Source organism: Haliaeetus albicilla, chromosome 7 (genome assembly GCF_947461875.1).
Source record: "Haliaeetus albicilla chromosome 7, bHalAlb1.1, whole genome shotgun sequence".
Lineage (NCBI taxonomy): Eukaryota > Metazoa > Chordata > Aves > Accipitriformes > Accipitridae > Haliaeetus > Haliaeetus albicilla.
This window is the reverse complement of record NC_091489.1, coordinates 42,614,568-42,638,764: the sequence shown is the minus strand read 5'-3', so window position 1 is coordinate 42,638,764 and position 24,197 is coordinate 42,614,568. Positions and strand designations below refer to the sequence as shown.

At 41.2% G+C, this 24,197-nt stretch overlaps 1 long non-coding RNA gene across 6 annotated transcripts in view; it reads left to right on the top strand.

Annotated features, from left to right (window-relative positions):
* Positions 1-24,197, top strand: part of LOC138686190 (uncharacterized) — a 161,573-nt gene that overhangs the window by 123,316 nt on the left and 14,060 nt on the right. For 2 of the 6 annotated variants that reach the window (XR_011325548.1, XR_011325547.1), the window contains exons 4-6: positions 10,357-10,451; positions 13,198-13,316; positions 15,936-24,058. This is a non-coding gene — a long non-coding RNA (uncharacterized lncRNA). Of the gene's footprint in view, positions 1-10,138; positions 10,208-10,356; positions 13,317-15,935; positions 24,059-24,197 lie in introns of those variants that run through there. The other 4 variants (XR_011325549.1, XR_011325551.1, XR_011325550.1 and 1 more) reach the window with 4 other exon arrangements.

The window sequence follows — 24,197 nt, the reverse complement described above, 5'->3', positions numbered from 1 at the left end:
TTTAGCAGAATGAAAGGATTTTTTTTTTCCTTAAAAATAGAATTAAAATAGAACCCCAGACCAGTAATGACTTCTCTGAAAGCTAAAACAACTCTTGCGCAGTTGTTTCTGCTGTTTCAACCAGGCTGCCAGAATGGAAACAAGACAAACTTTTTGCAGGGTGGGGGTATGCATATGTATTGCAACTCTGTCTACTTATAAAAACTTTACTGTTTGATAATTTGCTACACTGTTAGCGGTATACCTCCAAAGTTGGCTGTTAATTCTTCAGTACTGTGTAATCATCAGTAATTCTGTCCAGCAAAGTACTTACAAGAAAGAAACACAGATCTGCTTTATTTTGTTTATTTTAAAATTTGTTTTATTTTGCTGACTTTTTTTCAAAGGGCTACATGGGAGTTAAGGAAACTGTAGCAACAGAGCTAATGTTATAGCAAAGTCAATAAGCAACTCTCCCCCCTGCCCCCCCATCCTCCAAAGGAGGGGTTTTAAGGTGCTGAGGAGAATGAAGGCTGCTACTTACTAACAGCTCTGAAATTTCATTTGCAGAAATGGTTTTCCTCTTTAAATACAAAATCAAACCCCAAACCTAGCAAATTACAGAAGAGATCCCTGCCTGTTGCCACAAACCCGTAGATCCGAACTTGTGGTCATATTCCACACAAGCTTGTATCTATAGGTATGTGTCTGTCTGGCAAGTGCACAAAGTGTTGTGTTTATGCATTTAAACTGACAACGTTCAACTTTGCTGTTTGTGTCTTTCGTCTAATGCCTTCTTCCCTCCTCCCTTCTTGTGCTTTAAGAAATATAAAATTAGAGCTGCAAATCTTGTTCTGCAATTATCGTATCAGTTTTCAAGCTTTGGTTAGTGTTAAAATACACTCATGCAAACCAGCAACTCATTTGTGTCTGAGTAAAATGGGACGGGGGAGTTATTTGACATCAGACTGAAGAAATGAAATCTCAGATACGTTATGCATAGGTCTGGCTATGGGGACATGGTAGGGAGCGTTCTTAGGTTGTTTAATTCTGAGGTTGTTGGGAAGCGGATAAAATGGCTTCATTTATAAAGTAACGTGGATCCATTCTTTCCTTGCTTAGTGACAGCAATTTGTCTGCGAGAGGAACAGACACTTCTGTTTGCCTTTCTATCAAGTAACTTGGAATCACTGGGTATACTGCAGGCGTGCAGCTCTGTAATAGAGGAGGGTATTGGCCCTCCAACTCCTATTTTCTCTCAAACATTAGTTTATTGTGGAATCCCATTCCTTCCAATTTCATGGTATTTATGTCTTTTAAAATAGTTTTTAAGGGAAAATAATTGTGCTGTAAACTCCAAAGAACTGGTAGAGCAGGGAAAAAACCCACCATGTAAGCAGGCAGTATAAAACCTGCTGCGTAGAACTAACATTTTTAAGTTGTGCAAGTGGAACAATTATGTTTGAAGAAGTCATTTTTTAAAACCCCAATATACAGATTCTATATGAAAATAATTAGGCTGTAAACTCAAAATAAAGCCTGACTATTTCTTTCCAGCAGCTTTCAGTGTTAATTCTACCAAAGACTTGGTCTGCATTTCCACTTTTAAATTTCTCTGGTTTTGAACTTGGCTGGTTTGACGCACACTGCTGCAGTCCAAAAAAATTTTTTTTTCTTCTTTGCTGAATTTCCAGGGTTTTCTATGTGTTTTCTATTTACTATAGAAGCATAAAATGATGTCAAAGAAGGCTTCTGCTAACAAAATTTCAGTTTAACTACTCTTCTTTCTCTCTGTGAATTGAAACTAGCTGTTAAGAAAGAAAACAAAATGCACAGTTTGGCATTCTGTGTGATCATGCATTGGGGTACAGGAACCGGTGGTCAATATTCCCCTCCTGCATGTATCGGAAATTAAAGTATAAAAGCCGTGCTGCAGTCAATGCGTGGTTTCCAGAAGAACTTTTGCTGCTGGACCGCCTCTGTAGCCCAGCACAGCTGGTTTTCAGGTGTGTGCTTACCTTTGCCACAGCACAGAATGAATGCTGGGCGTCACCATTCTGGTCTCCGTTCCATAAACGTGCAAGGCCTTTGACACGTGTCCACCAGTAATGTTTTGGCTCTTCAAAAAACAGACAGTAAGAGGTGGCTGAGGAGGGGGAAGGATAAATCTCTTTCAGGCAAGGGTGCTGCGAGGCCACGTTGAAGCCTAGTTGTGGGATACTATCCAGAATATGGCCCTCGAGGCAAGATCTCCTCTGGGACGTGGTGCTGGTGCCCACCTCCACTTTGGCTTTGCTGGTGGATGTTGTTCCAGCCGTAGCGGAACGAGTAGGGTATCATCATGGGCTGCGATAGACTGCATCTAGTTGTGACAGTAAAACTGTTTCTTCCCAGAGGGGCTGTTAATATTCTGTGGTGGTTTTTGTTTATTTTTTAAACGCTGTGAATATTCACTGCATTAGATTCCTATGTTTATGGCTATAAAGGAAGTATTGGCTCAGTTAGTGTAACCTCCAAGGAGAAATGAGCTGGTCAAACCCAGTTCCCAATATAACAGATATTTCTGCATGGTGGTCTCTTCTCTGTAAAGCCATTTGGAGACACCAGGCTTCTGGCAGAGTACGCTGAGAAAAGCCTGGAATTTGTCACGGATGTTTCTAGAGGCTGGCACATCAGGTGACATTGCTTTGAGAGTGCCAAAAGCCCATGGCAGGGGAATGGGGCAGATGTGTCGCAAAATGAGATACCACAGTTGGGTTTGAAAGCATATTTTTGGATTAGAAAATCAATATTTGAATCAAAGAAGAGGAAAGAGGAAACGGATTTTTTGGTAAAATATTTTAGTGTAGTTTCTCACTGACTATGTTGGGACCTGCTAATCGATATCCAACACTTTTTTTTTTTTCCTCTTGGTGAGAGACTTGATCTAAACATGGCTGGATGCTTAGAAAGCAAACTTTAGAAATGTGCCATCAGAAGGGGGGCTGGGATGCAGGCCCTGTGCTGCTGAGAGGAGAACCGTCGCATTATATTCTGAGGCTAAGCATGTTTTCTGGTTGCTTCTGGTTTTCTGGTGCTTGGCAAAGAAAAAGGGTAGCCGTGCCACTGCGTGGGCATGCGTCAGCTCAGCCTGACGTGAGCTTGGAGAAGCTGTGGCCTCTGCTTTACGGGACAGGGTAAACATGCCCAAGGAAGCTTCTTTGAACGCTGTTGTCTTCTGCAGCAAGAGATGCAGCAGCATGGCTGCAGAGAGGGTGCCGTCGTGGACGTAGGTAGAGTCGGCGCTTCTGTCAGCAATACCAGCGTAGCTTCCCCGAGCGGAGCGTAGCCACGGTTTCTGCCACGATGCTACATGTAATTTGGGTCTTTGTATTGAAGTGCTCTCTCACTGTACCTGTTTGCTTGATGTTGCGAAGGCTGTGCTCTCTGAGCCAAAGTTAGTACTCGGGATGGCCTGGCTCCAGCTTCTGCTTGCCTGCCACTAGCTCATGTGCCTTTCCCCTCCCCTCCTTCTCCTCGTACGTTTTACTAAATTTTGAAATTTATCTTGGTTTGTTTCTTGTTAAACTACCCCCTGTCCTTTTTAACTGTAACCTCCAATATTCTCCCCCCGCCCCTTTGTTTTTCAGCTCAGCCTTTTGAAAAGAACGGTATTGTGTTTTCAGCGTTAATTTGTACTTCTTTTCTGTTGGTTGTATTTCACTGCACTTCATTAAGTTTTAGAGTGAAACTGGAGTCTGACAAAATGATGTGAAGAACCTTGAAATGTGTCTTCCCTTTAGGATGGAGAAAACTAATTGGAGTCTGTGGAGCTTCTACCTGTATGTTTCAAATGAATTTTTTTCCTCACTTTGTTGATAAGGAGCTTACATTTATGCAGCAGCTTTGATCCAAGTGCCATACAGAGTGCACAGAGATCTCTTCATCTGTCACTGAGGCACAGTGACTGCGTAACAGTGCACAGACGTGCTGCAAAATTGCTAAGGGCAGGAAGTACTGAATACTTCATCCAGTCCGATGTTGCATGGGAACTTAAAGAAATAGAAGGCAGTTCCTGTAGCTGGAAACAAACCAGAACACCTGCACGTAGAAAGTACCAGGAAGGCCTTGGGGACATGAAAAAGTCCCAATATCCTATCAAAAAATTGGTACCTTAATTAATGCAGTCCCTTTCTCTAGCAATAGGCAGAGTCATTGCTTTAGTACCTCCCAAGAGGAAAAAAAATGCCTCCTGTGGAACTACGTGGCTATATCTGCATCTGGGGAGGCTTTACTACAACTGTGTTTCATTTGGCCAGAGTTACACTTTAAACCAGAAGCAGTAGTTCTTGTCCGGAGAAGCAAACCAAAGCTTTTCCAAAGCAAACTCCTCTTTTTTCAGATTTGGTAAATCACGTCTTTCTCCCTCAAAATAAGAAGGCTATTTCTCATTTCTGTTACTGACATCTTTCACTGAAAGCACCTGTAAGGTCCCTTGCAGACAAGTATGCTGCATGGTATCCACTGGGATATGAAAATTATTACACTTGTGTGCTCCCCCTTTTCCCAGTCTTGTCTGGTGTGGAGCATAGTGAGCCTGTGTCAGCAGAGGAGCACACAATAGCATTTGGGTAATTAGAATAACCATATGCAGTGGCAAATGGGATTCATGATAAGCAGAATGTAATTGTGTACCCTGGAATTTGAACCATATCCAAATACTCTTATTCAGATAATCAAATCTGGTTAAACTCTTAAAAGGCAGATAAATAACTATGTCGGTAATCTGATTTCCCCCCCCCCTCTTTGTTTATTTGCTTTTAATCAGTAAGGGAGAAAATAAGGAGAGGATGCTCTTAGGGGAAGAATCCAAGACTAAGTAAGACACCTGCCCTTGAGCCAGGAAGTCTCCATAACTTAGGAGCATTACACAAGTAGCATTAGCCACAGCGATCTGAAGGAGGAGAGGAGATGTGCTCCAGCTGGACTGCAGCGCCTTTGGTTATAGATATGCAGTATTGTGATGAAATACAGCCTCACCACGCCACCCTGGAGGTGGCACTAGGTTTTGGTATGGCTTCCTGGCAATCACCTATGAGTTCCTTTACTTTTCAGTGTGCATGTGCAGAATCTCAAACGAGAGGGTTCAACCTGGGCTCACTGAGCTTCACACCAAAAGCATAGGGCACTGCTCAATCACAGAGAAGGCCTGGGCTGAGCAAAAAACCCTAGGTTTTTTGGTCATTTAGAGTCATCAGCCTTGCAGCCCTTGCTAGCTTGTGCCACCTTGCCCGTCAGCATCCCTGATCCACCCTTGGACCCAAGACAGAGCGTCTGCATCGTGTTGTCTAACCCAGAGCTGATGCTGCACTCCAGCTGCCGACAAAAAGCTATATATGGTTCAGGAGTGAGAGCCTGGCCACCCTTCCCCTAGAAAGTACCAGATACTGAAATCTAATATTGAGTAAATCTTCAGATTGCTGTAACTCTTGCTAAAAGTTGAGACAGAGACCATTTTTGTAATGTGTTGAAAAATTTTGGATAGCTTGCAAAATATTTACTTGCTCTGGATTTCAGCTGAGCCTAGATGAGACTTCTTTCCTTATTTTGCAGACTCTTGAAGTTCCAGCCCCGTTTAGCGTGTCTGCCAGACTTCTAGGAGAGTTCTCTGAGCTGGAATAAACCTTTGAACCTCTTGAGGTTCCTCATCACAACCAAGTTCTAATAACAAAGTTTAATCAAGTAAAGCTGAATGGGTGAGATGACCAGTAGGAATCGTCAGCATTTCCATTGTAAAATCTCTTCTGTCTGAGGTTTATGAAAGTCAGCTGTAAAAAAGATCACTCCAGGCTGAAATTTAGCAAACAAGATTTCAGACCTCAAACTGGAACAATATCATTTGTGGGTTTTGGTATTTATTTTTTTCTCAATGACATAAGGAAATATGTTTGCTTCATGAGTATTTTCTGCTTTCCGCCCCCTCCTTGGCTAGCCCTGCAATAGCCTGCCTGGGATCTGAAAGTGAAGGTGGGTTCTTCCTTCTTCTACATCATTCACATCCATGAAGATTCAGAGCCAAATCTCAGCTGATGGTTTTGCTGCTGATAATAACGAAATAGAATTCAGCTTTCTTGCATGCATCTGTACTGAATTTCCATTGCTGGTATCCTTACTGTCTTGTTCATATCTGTAGAGTCAATAGGAGTGGTCTGTAAATGCACACAAAGTGTGGTATAGCTGCAGGGGATTAATACATGAGGCACTGTTTTTTGTGTCATTACTTGGGAATATTTTGCCCTCTGAAACCCTGCTTTTCTGTGGATCATGACTAAATTGCTGCTTTGCATTGAAGCACCTTTTAAAAGAATGGAATATTCCAGACATCCAGTCCTCAAAAATCAGTTCTCGATTTGAATTCTCTCCTCCGTCTTGGGGAAATTAAATATAAAATTTGGGCTCATGTAGTGTAGAGTAGGGGAAGCAGGTTTCTGAATTCTTCTCTCACCTGAAGTCCACAAAGGGAACAGGCAGTAAAATGAGTGATGCTTCTGCCTAACTTCCTAGTCCAGACTAAAGCTTGCACCTTAATCTAATGTCTTCTGAGGTCAGTGGCATGGGCTGTTGTTAACTTCAGGGTTAGAGACCCATGATCTGTCTGGAAGGAACTGCTACAATGACATTTCCTCTCCATTTGAAAATAAGTATTCACTGAACGTGAATTCTGTCTTCTCTGTGATAAGACAGGAATCTTTTTCATGTTTACTTCAGCTACTGCATTTCAGAAATAAGAGGGTTACACTAAGTAAAAGGACGCGATTTTTTGATTACACTGTTGCTTTAAAATAAAATGAGCTGGGCTGGGACAGAGATTTCCTTTTGTCCACAGAAGTGTGAAATCATTTCTGTGATTCTGAAAAAGCAAGAGGCCTAAAAGGGTTCACAAACAATAGGCACTGGGGCACATGAACTTACATAGGAACGCACAGCTCTACATGTAATGCAGTCCTCCCTACCACAATATTTAATAGGAACTTTTATGACATTGATATGTATCGTAATTGAACATTGTCATTAGATTACATATTTACCCTAATTACATAATTAGGTATGATTATGCTAATTGGGTAAAGACATAATTGGCAAAAATCACCAGAAAACAAACATGGAGATTCATGCCACCAAAAGAAAGTGTCTTAATAGACACTAGCGCTGTGAATCTCTCTTGCTCTCCTCCCAGAAGAAGAAATGTTTATGGTACCTACGTAGTTACCAAAGAGCCAGGCACGGATAGATGTTGTGAAGGTGCAGCAGTAATGATAATCAGACAACTCCTGTTTTAATAGTTGATCTCGGTTCCTGAACTCAATACTTCATGTCAGTAATAGCAGCAGATATTCTAACTGATGGAATGACTAGATTCATGATGCTTTTTTCTGCTTGAAATTACAGTTCCTCTGGGATGAAAATACACTTTCATCTGTCCAAGCTTCATCTGAGCTTAAAATGGTGGGAACAAAATACGTGTAATTCTGAAGCCAAGCTCTCAGAAATGGGGAAAATTGGCCCGGCTAATCTGTGCGACAGGCTGCGGAGGTGTCTAAAAATTGACCAGAGGGTGAGTTAGGTATCAGACCCTGCGACAGAAACAGCTTTAGTGTTTAGAAAATACTTTATCTTAAAGTCTCTTTGAGTTGCTCTGTAAAGCAAGCATAGGTTGCATACAGGTCCACCTAAAGACTTGCTTATTACTATCACATTTGTGCAGAGAGGCATTGGCATATGGGGGAACTCGGATGAGAATGTTTTCCCAGCGAGGACCTTCTCCCAGCAGTTCATGCTTGGACGCTGCCATGGCACCTTGGAGCAGGTCTTGGTACTTGCAGTGGAAGCACGTATGCCAAGCGGGGCATAGCTCACCGGCTCAATATAGTGACGGGGGAGGGAGCGAGAATGCTCTTTGAATAAGTGCCAGCACAGAGTTGACAGCTCAAGGATTTGTAAATGTGGTGATGAAGAGGAAGTTGGAAGTTGCGATGGAAGAGCAGCAAGGAGAGGTGGCGAGTCATGAACAAAACAGTCACAGTGGCATTTGCCAACCTGAGAAAAATTGAGGTTATTTAGGCGCAAGCTGAGAATAAGGAATTTTTTCATAAGGAATTTTCTGTTGTAATATATCCATGAAAGGACCTTTACTGAGTTGAGGATACAAATGAAACAAAACACTTTTTCTTCACCTTCTATTTTAGAGCGAATTATTGGAGTGTTTTTTGCTCAGCTCTGCTTGTAACTACCTGGTCTGCAAGGTATGCCTGTGTTAGTCTCAGGGCAGTGGTGATGTTAACAGTACTTTCCTTAATGAAACTGATGACATATAGATAATAATTTTTAAATGTTTTGAATGATGTAATATCTAACATTACCGACAAGGTTGAGATACAGCAAAATACTTGCAAGGGTTAAGTTGTAGAAAAAATGAGTAGCCTAGCCGCATGATACTGAAATGGTTTAGTTTACAGCTGCAGAGTATGCATGAAATAGCAGGTTTTTGAAAGTCTAAAGGGGAGTTCTGTCTCATAAGTCACCTAGCAGTTAGGTGGGATTTAAGATCTTCCTTCACCCTAAATGAGCACACAGGTTCATTGGCTTACATAGAGCTATGTTAGTTACAGCATTGGATTTCATGTCAGAGGACAGATATTCAGTGCACAAAAATGACGATGTTGCATCAAGGAATTGGGATGGTTTCAGGATGCTTTTAGACAGCAATAAAGCTCCTGGTCAGCGTACAGGGCCAGAGAGCCACGGTTTCCTTATCCAGATTTGTGGTTGGATCACTGTTCTAACTAATAAAAAGGTTAACAGTGACTCTACTGTTAGGGTGCTGTACTGTGCTGTCATCTAAAATAATATGTTGTATTTCCACAGAGCCTATCAGGTCAAAGTAAACTTTACCGAATATGGAGTCATTAGAAATTCCACTGATACTAGCAACATGATGCACATTTAAACCTTGCAGAAAGATTGGTTTTTTTCAAGTATTCTTCTGCTGTTGCAAGCTGAATTCTGAAGAGTGGTATTATTTCTCACCTTCCTCCGTTATTTCTAGTCAGGCTTTGAATGTAAAGGTAGGGCACTGACTTTTTCATAATCAGCACTGCTACTTTATCCCAAGAAAACAGAAACAACCAAGATGCCATCTATTCAGCACAGCTCAGCATTCGTTCATGGGGTTTGATCCCCTTGTAATCCCCTTCCAGCACAGAGCTGCTGTGCCTGAGGATGCATTCACCTGAGAGGCAGGATCTCAGGACTGATTCAGTTCCACTGTCTGCACTAGCATATTTTAAGATGCTAATCCCTGTTTGTAAGCCATAATAAATAGGCAGCATACTGCTTTAAGTAATACCTTGGTGGGTAATGGGAATGAGTCACAATGATAACATCCTGGTTGTTCGACTGAACTAATACAAGTTAAAAATGTAATGTGTTCCTTGTTAAGGGAACACCGTCCTATTCTGACTGCTGAGAGAGGCTCAGTGTTGCATTTCTAAAATCATTAATCTTGACAAGGGATGGTTGCAAGGGTGAAATTTACTTAGAACTTTCTACCCCTTTTGCAGTTCTTCTCCTAATCCCGCTTCTGCAATCATCCTTTAAACATTCCGGAGCAGAGGTGCGTGTTCCAAGGTCAACGTTATATGTGTTCAAAAAGGAAAAGACATGTTAGGACAAATTTCATCCTAAGCCTTCTTTAAGTGCTTTAAAAAAATGTATGTATATGTTCTGTGCTGTAGTGCAGATGCATCTGCTGTGGAGGGGGAAAAGTATTTTTTTTGGCCAGGGACAAAATTCCTTCTTGTGTGAAAAGTGACCATGATCTTGTCTATATCTAGCAGTAATAACCACGGCTTATCTGTCAACACGTGCAGTGCGGGCAGCTGCATTTGGTTTTGGTGTCTTTTCACCAGCAAAGCATTTATTACTTCTAAATTAGTGCACTGAGAATTTTGAGGACTTTTTTGAACTAGAAACCCTGACATTATGTCGGCTGTGAAGTGGTGGGTAGCTTTCAGCATTTTTGACTGCATGCATCCAGGTTGAGGTAGTAGGTTGTATAGTTTAGAATTACACCAAGGGAGATAACTGTACAACCTCCTAGCTTTCCTTGGGTCTTGCACAGAACGGCGTGATGAGCGACCATAATTCCTCAGCAATGTTTGCTCTGGACACATGGAACAGGAAAGAGCAGGTAAGATGAGCTGGAAAACCTTTTCTTTTCTTCTGCCTCTCTAGAACTTCAGCAATGTTCGTTCTCTCGGCATTTTTTACCTATTGGTCCTATATTATTGGGTATTTAGCAAATTCAGTGGACTAGTAATGCTTGTCTTCCTTTATTAGCATTCGAGCAGCGCAATGTGTAACATTCCTAAAAAGCACCATGGCAACATATCAGTGTTATTGCCTTCGCGGTCAGCAATCAGAAGTCTCCAAAGGTAACACGAAAAACATCCTGTATTGTATCTGTTATTGAGATGTGTAAGCAGGTTTCCCTTTCCATTAGTCTTTGACTGGTTCAGTTAGTTCTCCACTAGGAGTTAAACAAGGCTGTGCCCTGTAGCAGTATGAGACCTGGCACACTCATTGTCTCTCAGGAAGCGTAGGAGGCTGGTGCTGATGCTTCCAGATAAAGCCTGTAAGGGTTTTTGTGAAAGTACCTAAATCTACACAGTCCTCAGGAGAGCTCTTCTTAGGGAATATCCATTAGTGATTAGAGTCAGCTAAAATAGTGATTCTTAAGGGTTTTTTTTTTTTTTTTTTAGGCTTGTACAGTTACATTGGGTGTTTCAAAGGCTGATGCTTCTGGACACATCCAATAGAGGTGGTCTGCTTCTCCCTCACAGCAGTTAGGATTAAGGAGCTGTGGAGGCACCCCAAATATTTGTGGAGGAGCTGTGTGGAGAACGGGCATGGCGAGCCAGCAATTCTGGGCAAAAGACTACGTTTCTAATGGCTCTTACACGTCTAAAATGCAGGGAATATATCAAATATACGTAGCTGCTATTGAAATCTACAGTTTTATTTGCCTAAGGATTTGATGCCTAAAAAACCCCTCTGAAACTCTGGTATTTTTCTAGTAAAGTTTGAACAGAAGAGTCAAGATCTTCATGTCAGCAGTGTGCAGGGTTCAGGTCCCCTGGCAGCCTGGATGAAGATGGCGGCTGTAACGCTTGATCAGGGCCCAGAACATGAGCTATATTACGTCTGCTGACTATATATATGACTAATTCTGGCAAGAGTTTTTGAGTTCCCAGAAATAAGAGAAACTGTTTGCTAGTAGGTAAACTTTCTAAGTTAGGGAATAAAAGTAAAGGGTAGGCACGGGCTTAATTTTCTTAGGCTAATCTAAAAGTGTGAATATGACAACAATATTTTAAGGTATCTAAATAACTGAGAAAAATGTTTTTTCTGGTAAAATGGCACTTAAAAACTTTAATATCTGCAAATCCTCATTTACTAAATGCGAAGAGAAGCTGTTGGTTTCTCGAGTGTTACCCAGTGCTCAATTATTAGTTACTCAAAGAGTGGATTAGTGGGATTTTATTTCATCTTGTTTTCAAAGAGGTTATAGATATCACTGCCATGTTTTATAACTCTGCAGTTCCTTAGTACAAGGCAAGTATCCGGGCTAACACAACGCTGCTTCTGTGTTTCATGAAGGCACACGCATTGAACACATGCAGGTAGTTAAAAAAGAGGAATCTTTTTGGCACATTTTAGGCAGTACCTTATTTCCCGCCCTATAAATCTTTTTGCATATGGAAGTGCAAATTTTCAGCTGTAAATCCACAAGCTGCGTTGACTCACATCCAATGTCGAGCTGTTCCGTAAGGGTTGATTTTCTTTTTTTTTTTTTTTTACCTGTTTGGTACTTCTCTAGGAATAGCTTTACAAATGGGTGTTAATAACTCCCCCAAAAGGACGGTCTCTTTTCTTTTTTGGTGGTAGCTTTTCAGGTCTGCTTTGCGCAGGTAAAAGGGAACTTCATAAGGTTCAAAAATAGTGGTTGTTTATACTAATGCACACATTTGTGGCTATCAAACTTAACTTTATGTTAAGTATGTTAATCATATGATATGTAAATCGGATGATCTATCTTGCTCCAAAGAACAAGGAATGATAATTAAAAAGGAGAGTGGTCAGTGGTACATTGAAGTTGACAATAGACATAATTCAATGTGCATATTTTTCTTCTGAACAAAATAGCATTCCAGCTCTCCCTCTGATGAGAGAAATGTATTGTCAATTAATTAGACTTCCATCATATGTCCTCGGATGCCCTTCTATCATATGCCTTCCATATGTCCTTATGTCATATGCCTTCCATATGCCCTCTATGTAATTAAGCTTCTATCATATGGCTTCTATCATATGCCATTTACATAGATTTCCAGGAGAATATGGCAGTGTTACAATTATGGACCTTTTGCAATGAGTAAAGGAACAACTCATGAGCTGTAGATTAAAAGAGGAGGAAGCAAAAGGAAGGTGGCTTGGCCCCGAACAGTTCCTTTAATTGCCAGTTTTGTTTCTCTCAGCTTGGACAATGAATGGACAAAAGTGTCCTGTTTTCTTTGTTTTCCATTACTGTTCCATTCCCAGTTTTTATTCAGTTAAGCCTGTGAATAGTCAGAGAGATAGCAACTGTTTTTCAGAGAACATTTCCACTGGAATGTAAAATGAAAAAGAAACAATCCACCTCCCAGAAAATTGTTTGTCCTACAGTAATGAAATGTAAACTTTGATCTTGTTTTTTTGTCTGTTTAAGTCTGTAACATAAAGTGAAGTACTAGAAATATCATGGTGAGAGAATTAATGAAAATGAGATGGTACGCTTTACTTAAGCACACAGCCCTGTTCTCCCTTATGGACAATGGGTGCAGATAGTATTGTGCTTTTCTTGGCATGGTGATTGCTTGGTAGACAGTGTCCTAATGTACAAGAATATGTAGTGAAATGGATTCCAAATTTACTGTGACTTATTAAGGATAAAGACCAAAAATAGGCACTGATGCTTATATACGTAATGAAGAAAACTGCAAGCATCCGAGGAATGATGAGGTCTTGGAATGGTTTCCGATGAAAAGACAGCTAGTGTGCTCGTTTGCCTTATGTACATTTGTGTATCTGTGCCTTCTTTCTTCCCAACAACTTCTGAGACTATTTTCTAATCCCAGTCAGATTTGATAGAGGAGCAGTGACTTGTGAGACTATTCTGCTCCAGCAAGCTTTACAGAAATTACAGAAATGGCAGCCGTATATCCAACAGTCAGGAAGAAGGTTGAAAGGACAAAGAGAAGGTAAAATAGAGTCATATGTGCTGAGGTGTCCAAACTATAAAATGGAGAGCAGTTTGTAGCATATGCCAGTTTGCCTGGATTAACTGGATTGAATGAAGTAATGAGAACAGTTCAAACAGATTCCCACTGGCTAGTAACCAACGTGTCCCTGAAGACTTTGTACTCTAGTTGCTAGAGCATGCTAAAACCCATACCATCATGACTTCACTGCTATTTTTATGTGCTCTGCCTAGATTAAACTAGAATTTACCCAACAATGGTCCTATATTTTGCTGTGTAGGCATACTGCTAGCCACTATTTGTAATATAGATGCATTCCTGAAAGATAGGTGACAGGTCTTATATTGGCTTAATCTTTTTGTTTTCAACGCATTTCTCATTTACAACACACACACACACACACACACACACACACAATATAACCAGTCCATCTGGAAGCTCTAGGTCATTAGGGAAATTATTTTGAGAAATTCATGTTGTGGTCCTGCACCATCATTAGTTTGCTGGTGCCACAGTCGTAAACTGCGTGCTAAGGGAAGCCTTTAAGCCTCTTGTAGCATACCATGAAATTATCTGCAAGAATAACTCCTGAAGTGTTGTATTCAGAAATATTTTTTTCCCCGGTTTGTTGGGCAGCAAGAAAATACTTGCAGTAGTGCACCGTTGCAAATTTTCTTTTGCTTCTGTGTTTTCACGTGGCTATGATACTTGTGAAAGATGGCAGCCTAACAGTCCTGAAGAAGGAGGAATTCTGCTTATCCACAAAATCGGTCCCTGATTGCTTGTGACCCCATAAGCGTCTTCTGACCATCCAGTTGTGCTGCCTCACAGCTGTCCTTGGAGAGGGGCCAGCCTGTGACGGTGAGAAAGCTGAGGCAAGGGCTGTTTCTTGGGACCTGAATACTGTTCCTTTGGAAAGGGGGCTGAAACTCAGAAACTTACACTGTTAGAGGGATTTTTTTATTACTTTTTTTTTTTTAAACAATGCCTTTCATCTATTTCCACACCCAGCTGAAACTGTGCTGCAACACTTCTGCTGCTAAATCAGATGCATTAAGTACAGTCAAATTTGTACATAAAAGTTTTGTAAGAACTGGGATGAAATAGAATGGAATGCCAGAATGACTCATTGTTTAATGAATAAGGCCCTAAGTGTTCTATTGATGCCATTTATAAATCTGTATAAAATGTATAGAATTCATGTCATAACTGGAATTCCAAGCACAGCAACCTTGTGAGCTAAATTATGATGATGATAGGGTACTGCACAAATTAATATGAATTCTAACACGCTTCTGCTTGAAAGCTGCTCAGACAGTTAAAAATAAGACAATTTCATTACACAGATTCAAAGCCCAGACCTCAGAAATGCTGCTACTTTCTCCTTTTGAAATTGTAAATTACCGAAGAAGGAAGTTCTTTTTGTGTGTGTTAGAGTCAAAAAGTATAACCTATAGGGGAAACAGATGTCCTTTCAATTAGATGTAGATATGGATTACAATGCATAGTGCAGTTGGAAAATAAAAGAATTAGCTGGTATAGACCAGCTCAATATTTGGAACTCTTCTACTGGAAATGAACAGTCTGAGGCCAGAGCAGAGGTCTGTACACACATCTCTGACTAACTTTTTCCTTCTCATTCTTAATTTTTCCCTCTCATGCTTACTTTTCCCTGTTCATAGCTTGGTGGTTTAGATATGAAACCAGGTGAATTTCAACATTTCCAGTGTGAGTTTTTGAGATAAGTTGTATACCCATTCAGACTTCAGTCAGAGACAGACTCATGTATGTGTGGTGTTGGGCTACCAGGATTTAACCTTGTGATAAAAGCTTCTAGTCTAAACTGGAACAGAAAGGAAATCTGACGTTTGGAAATTTCCCATGGCAGGGGAAGATCCAAAATGTTTTCTCTGGGAACACCACCCCCCACCCACCCCCTTTTTTTCCCTTTCTTTTTTAAACAAGATAAAACTTCTAGTTGCCCTGACTCTACTGATGCTCCAGGCAGTTGCACATATTTAGAGTTATATATTCAAAATATATTCTTCCTGAGCAAGTATTTTTTTACATGCAATAGGGTGAAATTAGCCTCTTTGTGCAATGTCATGGCCCTGTTTCTTGGTTAAATAAGTTCAAGAATCAGGTTTCTGGGGCAGATATGGAAAGAAATTGAAATTCTGCATTCCGTGTTATATGCAGTGGCTCCTCCTTACCACCACATCTCCCTGCTTCCTGCTCAAATTCATAGAAAACAGCTTCCTTTCCAGTTAGGTGATCTAAGATTGTCTGAGGTGTACTGCAAATGAAATGCCACTGGATAGAAATATTCCAAGCAATTATTTTCTTAAAAGCAGGAGGGAGCTGCTATTGCTGCTAAGGATGCAGTCACTTACCTCTGGGGAAAGAGCTGTCAGCCCTTGCCAGTGACTGCAGGATTCCTGCTGGACCCACTCCCGGGCTCCTGCCAGCCACCTCCCAATGTACAACCACTTTTTCTTTTTTTTTTTAAAAAAAGCCCACGACACTCAAGAACCACTTTTCAAGAGTACCGTTTAAGGGCAGTGTAGGTATAGCCAATATAAAGTCCTTGATTTCTGTTTTCCGTCTACGTTCTTGTAGGTTCCCGCGTTCAGGTAGCCAAACCACTGCGTCGTGCCACAGAGGAGCAAATGTTGTGGTGCAGGGTTCTCCCTTGCCCCTCTCGGGTCATTGAGGATAAGTCCACTTCAAGTGGGAGTCACCTTGCTGCCGTTTTTCCTTTCACCCTTTGCGAAGCTCTGATGACAAGACCGCGATCTCTCTAGGCTTGTTACAGGTGTGACACACAGCTCATAAGGTTTCATTATGGCTTTCATAATGTATTAACAAAATGTCAGGATCAAGTCATTTATAATTAACAGTGACGTGTAAATGTCACGTCTAAGAATTGTAGTGTAAGAGTGTTTCTGTGAATGGGCATTTTTTTAGAACGTGCAACTGTCAATGTCCGAAAAAGCCATAACCAGTCAGGCAAATGGTCAGTAAAGACAGGTTTTTTGTTTTCTTTTGTTTACTCCTCATTGAATTCTTTATAGGCAACTAGACCTTGTTGCCTGTTGTTCCTAGATCCAGTGCAGATATAAAACTCAAGCCACGAATGGAAGCTTTTATGAACATTTTAGGGCTTTGTCCTATTAAAAATGTAGAGTGGATAAACCCCTGCACAATACAGATGTGAAATTCTTCTGAGCACTGTCTATATTTTTGGGACCAAAGACAGTGAGGCGTTGCAGCATAGGAACTGTACTGCCAAATCTGAGGGGAGGAAGAGTGGCTCAAAAAGGTGCCAGCAAAAACGGTCCCAAGCAGGGAGATACCTGAAATGGATATACTGGAACCATTCCCATTAGAAAGGAAAAACAAATTGATGTTATAATGAAGAGAAAAGAAAGAATGAGGAGGTAGACTGAGAAATTCTTATGGTTTCACAAAGTGAATACAAGGAGACATGCAGTGAAATTAAATGGTGACAAATTGACAATGTTTTAAAAAGCAATTCTTTTCCACCAGTATTTAATTAAAATAGGAACCTAATTGCTTTCAGAAGTTAATGGGAAGTTTGCAAGTCTAGAACAGATTAGGTACTTATGTTTTTAATAACCATACGTAGAATTATGGTAATTCATTATAACAACTTCAGAACTGAGTTTAGACCTCATGTTTCAAGGTTTAGGATGAAGTGTAGCAATTCAAGACCAGGGCAAAAACAGTGGGAAGGTCTGCTCTTGGTTGTCCAAAGCTGCTAATACTTGTCACTATCGGAGAAGGTATGTTAGAGAAGTCTGGATTCTGACCCAGTCTATATCTGTCTCCTGCAAAGGATTAAGCACATAGTTTGCCTCTGACAAATAGAAGTGAAGGGTTGATAGATGTTTGGCCTTCACTTGGGCTCACATATTGAATAACTGCAATACAGCAGCATTAGTAATAATTATCCAATGGCATGGACCACCTCCAGTTCCTTACAGTCACCGTGTGCAATGGGAAAGGATTGCATGACCGCTGTCCAGAAATGAAAGCAGAGGAAGGTGAATGACTTATCCAAGGCCAGGCAGCATATCATCGGAGGGGCTGTGTACAAAAGCCACGTCAGTTGGATTGCAGATCTGCATCTAAACATATGTTGTGACCTTTTCCTTCCTCATTAAATAGGTTTCTTGGAACCCTGGTGTTACCAGAAGTAATAAAAGTTTCAGAGACAGTGAGGAGGGTTACACCTGGTTCTGCTTTCACACCCACTTTTCATAATGAAGTTAGAGTTGGTCTTCACCGTGCCAAGAGCATGTCATACAGATACGCTCGAGTTATCAGTGACTGCTGTTGGACGTGATGAGCTCAGGCGTGGTGCTGCACTAGCAAGAGCCCTGCTGCCCAGGGGCCTGAGCTGGCACTTCCAAATGGTACTGGCTGGAGATTTATGGTTGCAGCAGCTCGGGTTGGTGCTAGATTTGGGGTCAGTACAGTGAGTCCCCTGAACAGTGTAGGCAGACCCTTTGTATTCCTTGGCTTAAGTGAGATTTAAGGAATTGTTGTAAATAGCAGGTCAAACCCATTCCTGGATTAATGCCACCGATGTGGGTTTATTTTAAAGTTTGGGTTTTTTTGTGTTTGAAGCGGCCTCTCATCTCTTCTGACAAGGAATAGCAGTTGTGGCATCAGAGAGTGGTTTGCAATAGTGGCGTTTGCAGTCTGTCAGATGCCACAGCTTCCCCTTGGCTTTCCATTTCCTTTCATAAATGAGGTTGTTAGATTTGGAGGACAGGATTTTAAAAAAAGAATGAGGAAGAGAAGGAAAAAGAGGAAGGATATGGGCAGGGAAGAAGGCAAGACATGATTGCTCTCTGCTACAGATCTTGTGGTTTGAGCTGATTTTTGAAATTGCCCTTCCAATAGCTTTTGAAATGTGAAAGGAGAACTTGTTTTTTAAGAGCCCTAAGATATTTCAGTCACGTGTTTCCCTTCGTTTGTTTGTGAGAATAGTTATTGAATGAGAAGTCAAACACTGTAGGTCTTAGTGGAAAAAATAAAATCAGTGTTCACTACTTACTATGTTAGTAATGAGGTCGTTAGACTGCTGAATCATGTCTGTTTGTAGGGTTCTAGGGTAGAAGTCACTGGTGAGCACTCTATAACCATGGTGCTGTAATAAATCCACAAGGGCCCTGCGCTGGTGACTGCATTTCGTAAAGTGACTAATCAGGACTTTGCATCAGAATTAAAGAACTGCAGTCTCTTCCTTCTTCAATAAAAGAAGAGGATATCCATACACTGCTGGTGGAATTGCTAGTGCGAGAGGTTCTCTGATGCTCTGTTCTGTTTATAGTCCAATAGAGGGGCAATTTTTAATTGCAAAATACGTATCCACAATCTCATTACCAGGTGTGTACAGCCTCCCAGGAGGTATGCACACCAGCTCGCTGCTGTGTATTTTAGAAGAGGTGGGGATCTCGTAAGACATTCCGTCTTGGTGCTAACATTTTATGTATATATTTGTATATATGTCTGATGTGCCTGTGAAGTAGCAAATTGCAAGCCAACAGTGATTAATGAGTTGAAGAGCCAGAAAAGGTTATGTGGAGCAAAGAGCAGTGTGTGATAACTTTTTAGGCTAACAGGGTGCAAGGTGAAAGCCTAACAGGCAGTCTGTGTGCAGAGAGTCAGTCCTGCACCAAAACTGAGTCAAGAGGTTCTGAGGGGCACCTAGAAATGGTCCAGTGGAGCCGTGAGTACAGGGATGTGGGGGTGCTCAGTGGGGAAGTTCTGTCAGCTCTCAGTAACAAGGAACTCTCAATCCATATTAAAGTCAAGGGTTAAACGTTTAATCCATAAATTAGCGCTAGGAATTAAGAAAGGCTACTTGACATCTGAAATCACGGGGAGGCTTTTTCTGTGTAATAAAAAAGCCTCTTCAAATTATTTAAAGCATGCTTCTCTTGCATTTTAAAACAGGGGGAAGCTGTGCGAGTGAGATGGGCCAATTTTTGCTCTTGGTTAGTAATAACTTAGTCCAGGCAAATGACAGCAGGATTTTTCTCTTTGTCCTGCCCCAGCTTTAAAAGGAGTTAGATCCTGGTTTAGGTTGCAAAGAAAATGCTTCCAGTTGCCATTTCCATGAGTCCTACTCTGAATCTCAGTTATAGAGTCACGTCATTTGGTCATCTTGAAGTCTGTAAGTTAGCTTACGGACAGGCTCTAGGCAATGGGACTCAAGCATATCTTTAACAGCATTGCTCAGGCAGTGCCTCGAGACCCGTAGAGGTGGTGAATTCCGATGTAACTGTTCACATTTTTCTTTGCTTCTTGTATGACGCGGGCCTGAAACCTCCACAGTACTCTGCTAGAGTAACAGCGAGGACAAAATGAATCTCTCCTTTGCCTCGGTATCTGAGGGAGGTTTAAAAACTCCAAACGGGACAGAATTCACTTGGGAAGGTCAGAGTTTGTAAAGCAGCTCCCTTACTTGTTGTGAAGCCCTTGGTCTGCCTCATGCCACATTGCATTACATATTAACGCAGGCTTTGCATTATATGTTAACGCAGATTTGTCCTCAGATACCCTACTGTGGAGAAGGCCATTTTAAAATCTTTAATAGGGCATTAGAGCAATTTGCCTGTGATTTAGTTTTAAGTGGGCAAGGAGAGTGGTGACAAACGAAGCCGGGAGGCCCTAAAATTCTTTGAATATTCCATGTTTTCCTGGAACTGTTGGGAAAAGGCTGCCAGAAAGGTCTTGGCAGGTTTTCTAGGTGGCTGGCCAAGTCTGAAGCAAATGTGGATAGTTAATAGGCTAATGTAGCTCTGGTTCCAAGTCCGTACGTATATAACATACGTTTTTATTTAAGAAATCCCACCGCATGGAGGAGCAAATGTAGTGCTAATATATCTTCCTGAAAGCAAATAGCAAGGGAAAAAACACTGTCATCTTGCAACGATAAAATAAGGGATCTTTTGCCCTTACTTTTTAAGGACTTGAATTGTCAGTTGAAGAAGAGAAGACATAGGAAATGAAATCAGTAGACAGGCAGTGGCTTTCCCATGAGGGCCCCATGTTAATCAGGAATGGCTTATATAGCAATAGTTTGCATCTAAGAAAAAAGGCAGAAGTTGTTCAAAGAATGGATTTTTGTTGCTAGATTGACTTTTTGTTGTTACCATGCAAGTAATTAAATATGGCAATTAAGCAAGAAAGTGATCAAATAGTGACTTGGGACCAGCTGCTGCAGCTGGTTCCATGTGGACAGCCTGTTCTAGCATGAAGCATGAGGCCGCCTGTGTGGGTCAAATCATAAGAATTAAGTGCTGCTACTGAATCATCCCAAGTATAGGCTGGTTTAGGAGGGGTTTCTCTGTGCACCAGGGTCAGAATCGTCGTTCTCTGTGGTCACAGGCACCCAAGGAATAGGTATCTACTGTCATGACTGGCAGGAGTTGTTCCTGGGAAACATGAGTTCAGATTTCTCTGAGACACCAGGTGAATTAGCTTTGTAATTTTAAAATTGTCTCCACTGTGAGGGATTCTTGTTCGTATTCAGCTCATGGGGCCTGTCTTGTTTTATTATTAATTGGGCAAAGACTGTGCATAGCCTCTACCATTATAGTGGAATATTTTTTTCTTTTTTTTTTTTATTAAGCCGTTGATGCAGACCCTGAAGTTCTGCTCAGGGCTTCCTATGGGATCTTGCATGAGTCACTTTTTTTTGTTGTTTTTATTCACTGTCTATAAAATAGAGGTCCTTGTTCCTCATAAGGAGTATTGTAAAGACAGAGGAACTGATCATGTGAATTGTTCAGAGACAGTCAATTGCAAGTGAGCATACTGCCTATCTCCTGTGAAGAAATGTTTCATATGGACTACCTCCATGCTGACATACGCGTTCATTAGCTGTACAGAGTTAAAATTGACAATATTTATCATCTAATACTACTTTTATACAAACAAAATCAACTTGAAAAGATTATTATTACACTTTAAAATCCTAATTAATGTCATTTATTATCATAATAAGTTAAGTAACCTGGTATTCAGACTGTTCTGTTTGTTTTCTTCATTTTTGTGTCTCATAAAAATGTTACACTGTCTTTTTGCGTTATAAAACCAACTAAATTTAAGTTCAGGGTGTACTAGAGCCTGCACCGCAACATTAAGCGACGCAGAAGTATGGACTGGCACCTGGAGTGGGGAGACTGGCTGCTGCGCTTGCATCCCGCTGCTATGTCTGGCATGCAGAGACTGAGCGGCGTCTGATGGGCCAAACGTAAGTCCTCCGAGGTTGCCGCGTCTTCCTCGCATTCTGACGTTCATTCTGTCTGTCACGTGCCTCTTGATATGTGGCTTGCTAATTTTTAATACACTCTCAACACCAGTGAAGCGACTGGAAACAAGTTACTGTATATTAGGACCTCTGTGTCCGGTTTCGCAAGAGGTAAGGGCGGTCAGACTTCCCCTCTGTTAAAGTGCCCAAGTCTGTTATTTCTTTGACAGCAATACCTAAATGGCTTGGCATCCTGAGAAGAGACTCCCTGTCCCCAGGAGCTTGCAGTCTAAATAGATAAGGCAGGCAGAAGAGGAAGCACAAAGAGATGGAGAGGCTTGCCCAAGCCACTTAGCACGTCGAGCGGCAGGACTGGGAATAAGAACAGGTCTTTTGAGTTCTCACCACTGTCATCGCCACGGCTTTGGGATTCCTCCGGCAGGTTCTGTGCCAGCTTCTGCCTGTCCCTGCACAGGGATCGGTGGCCTGGGCCCACCAACCAGCTGTAGAAAATATTTTGGTGTCCTACCTTTTGGTTTAATTCTTAAGGGGTGGCTGAGACAAGTATTTTTTTCTTGAGACAAATATGGCCTCCTGTGTTGTTTAATTTTTTTTTTTTTTAAATTGTATCAAATGCAGGCTGTAGCTAGAGTACTAAAAAACCTGAAAAATGTTTCTTTCTTTGTTTTATCTTTTAAATAATTCCACCCTCTCTTAAAAAAAAAAAGTCAGCGCTGGTGAAAAGGGCTAAGAGTCTGGCAGGAGGTCTGGGGGATATTTAAGGATGACTGTGCTTTGAGGTACTTCAGGTCCTTGTAATCTCTCGGGGCTCTTTGCAAACATTAACTAAGGCTCAGAGTCACAACTCCTTTCTTATGCACAATAGTTATGTTACCTATTTGTGTGGGTTTTTTGTAGAGGAGAACTGGAAATAGACTGCAGGACTGAGGGTCCCCAGTGAATTCATGGAGGGGATGGGAATAGATCTGTGGACTGCAGGCAGGAGCCCTCCAATCTCTGCATTACAATCTCTCTTTTACAGAGTGACCCTAGCACTTCTTTCCTATTGAAATATAATTCATTCTAGCTCTGCTCTTAGTCGCATGGATTTCTAATTTTAATTCAGTTGTCTACTTTTCCTGACAGGTCAGACTCCCCAAATGTCCCTAAACTTTATGCATATTTCTGAAGTTGAATCTAGGTTCAGCAGTTTAGATTCTAATTGAACAGCCTCAACATGTATGATTTTTACTGGCTTTTTCAGGAAAAAAAAAAAGAAAAAAAAAAAAGAGTTGATTGAGGGACACCATCCTTTTCATGCAATGAATCTCTTGAAATTTCAAGTAAACTTTAAAAGCATTAAATGTTGACCAGACGGAAAGTTTTTGTAGCAACCTTGTAGGTTAACATATTAATATAGCTCCATCACTTAGTAACTGAAATATTTCAAAATTTGTCAGACTTTCAGTATGAAACCTCAGATCTTAAGAGATTATGTCACCAGCTCAAAACAGGTTAGATTGATCTGAAATTTTAGTGAAGTTCTTGGAGCTTTTGTTAGAAGTTAATCGAGTCTTATTTGAAACTTTTGGTGGACCTGAAACCATGTGAAATATGAGGGTTTTCAGGTGCTTTACGCGATATGGCAAATCATGCAAGCGTAGATGTAATACTTTTTTGTGTGACTTCATCCACATAAATTCGAGTGTCACCTTGAGTTTCAGAGTTCGGTTAAATCCAGTTTGTATAGGAGAACTCACGGGTAAGGGCAGATAGATTGTTAACTCCCCGTAGACAAAACACACATAACGCTAGGTACTGTGTTCCTACTTCTCATGCTCTTTCTTTGATATTGAATAAGTTCATCTCTGTAACCTTTCTTTTCAAATCCCTCTGTTACATCCACTGACCTTTTGTTGAACTCTTCCCATTTCCCCAAACTTGGTTTTCAGGAAGGGCACCGAATGGTGTGGTATTCCAGGGCATTCCACCAGGCCCTGTTCGCTGGGAGGGGAACAGCAGTGCCTCATTTTGCTTTTTGCTTGTTTTACTCGCCTTGGCATTGAATTGTTTTACGGCTTTCTCACCTTATTATTTTAATAGTTCTCCATTATCCAGGGATTGATATAGTTGGAGCTCAAAGATCTTTGAGAAACCTGTTAGCAGAATTGGGGGATGGAGAGAAAACACAACAAGCCCTTTTTAAGGTGTGTTGCTGTCAGGATAGTGCTTGGGTGAGGTAATTTGCTAACATATGCCTTGTTGGGTTTGGAGGTGAAAGTTGGTGGGTGAGTCAGGTTAGAAGGAATTGTTGGTGATGAAAGGGAATTTACGTGATCTTCAACCACACTCCATCCTCTCTGTTGACTAACAGGGTATCAAATGAGGATAACAGAAGTAATCTGGACACAGCAGCTTTCTTCCAAGGACCGCCAAACACTCCAAGGACACGGTAAGCATTGTCGTGCTGGTTCTATATTATGGGGAAGCAAGGTAGGAAGTGGTGAAGGGATTTTATCATTGACTTGATGTGGAATTGGACAGTGAGGTTCAAATTAGAAGCTTTTGGTTGTCAAACTCCTCGCCTGATA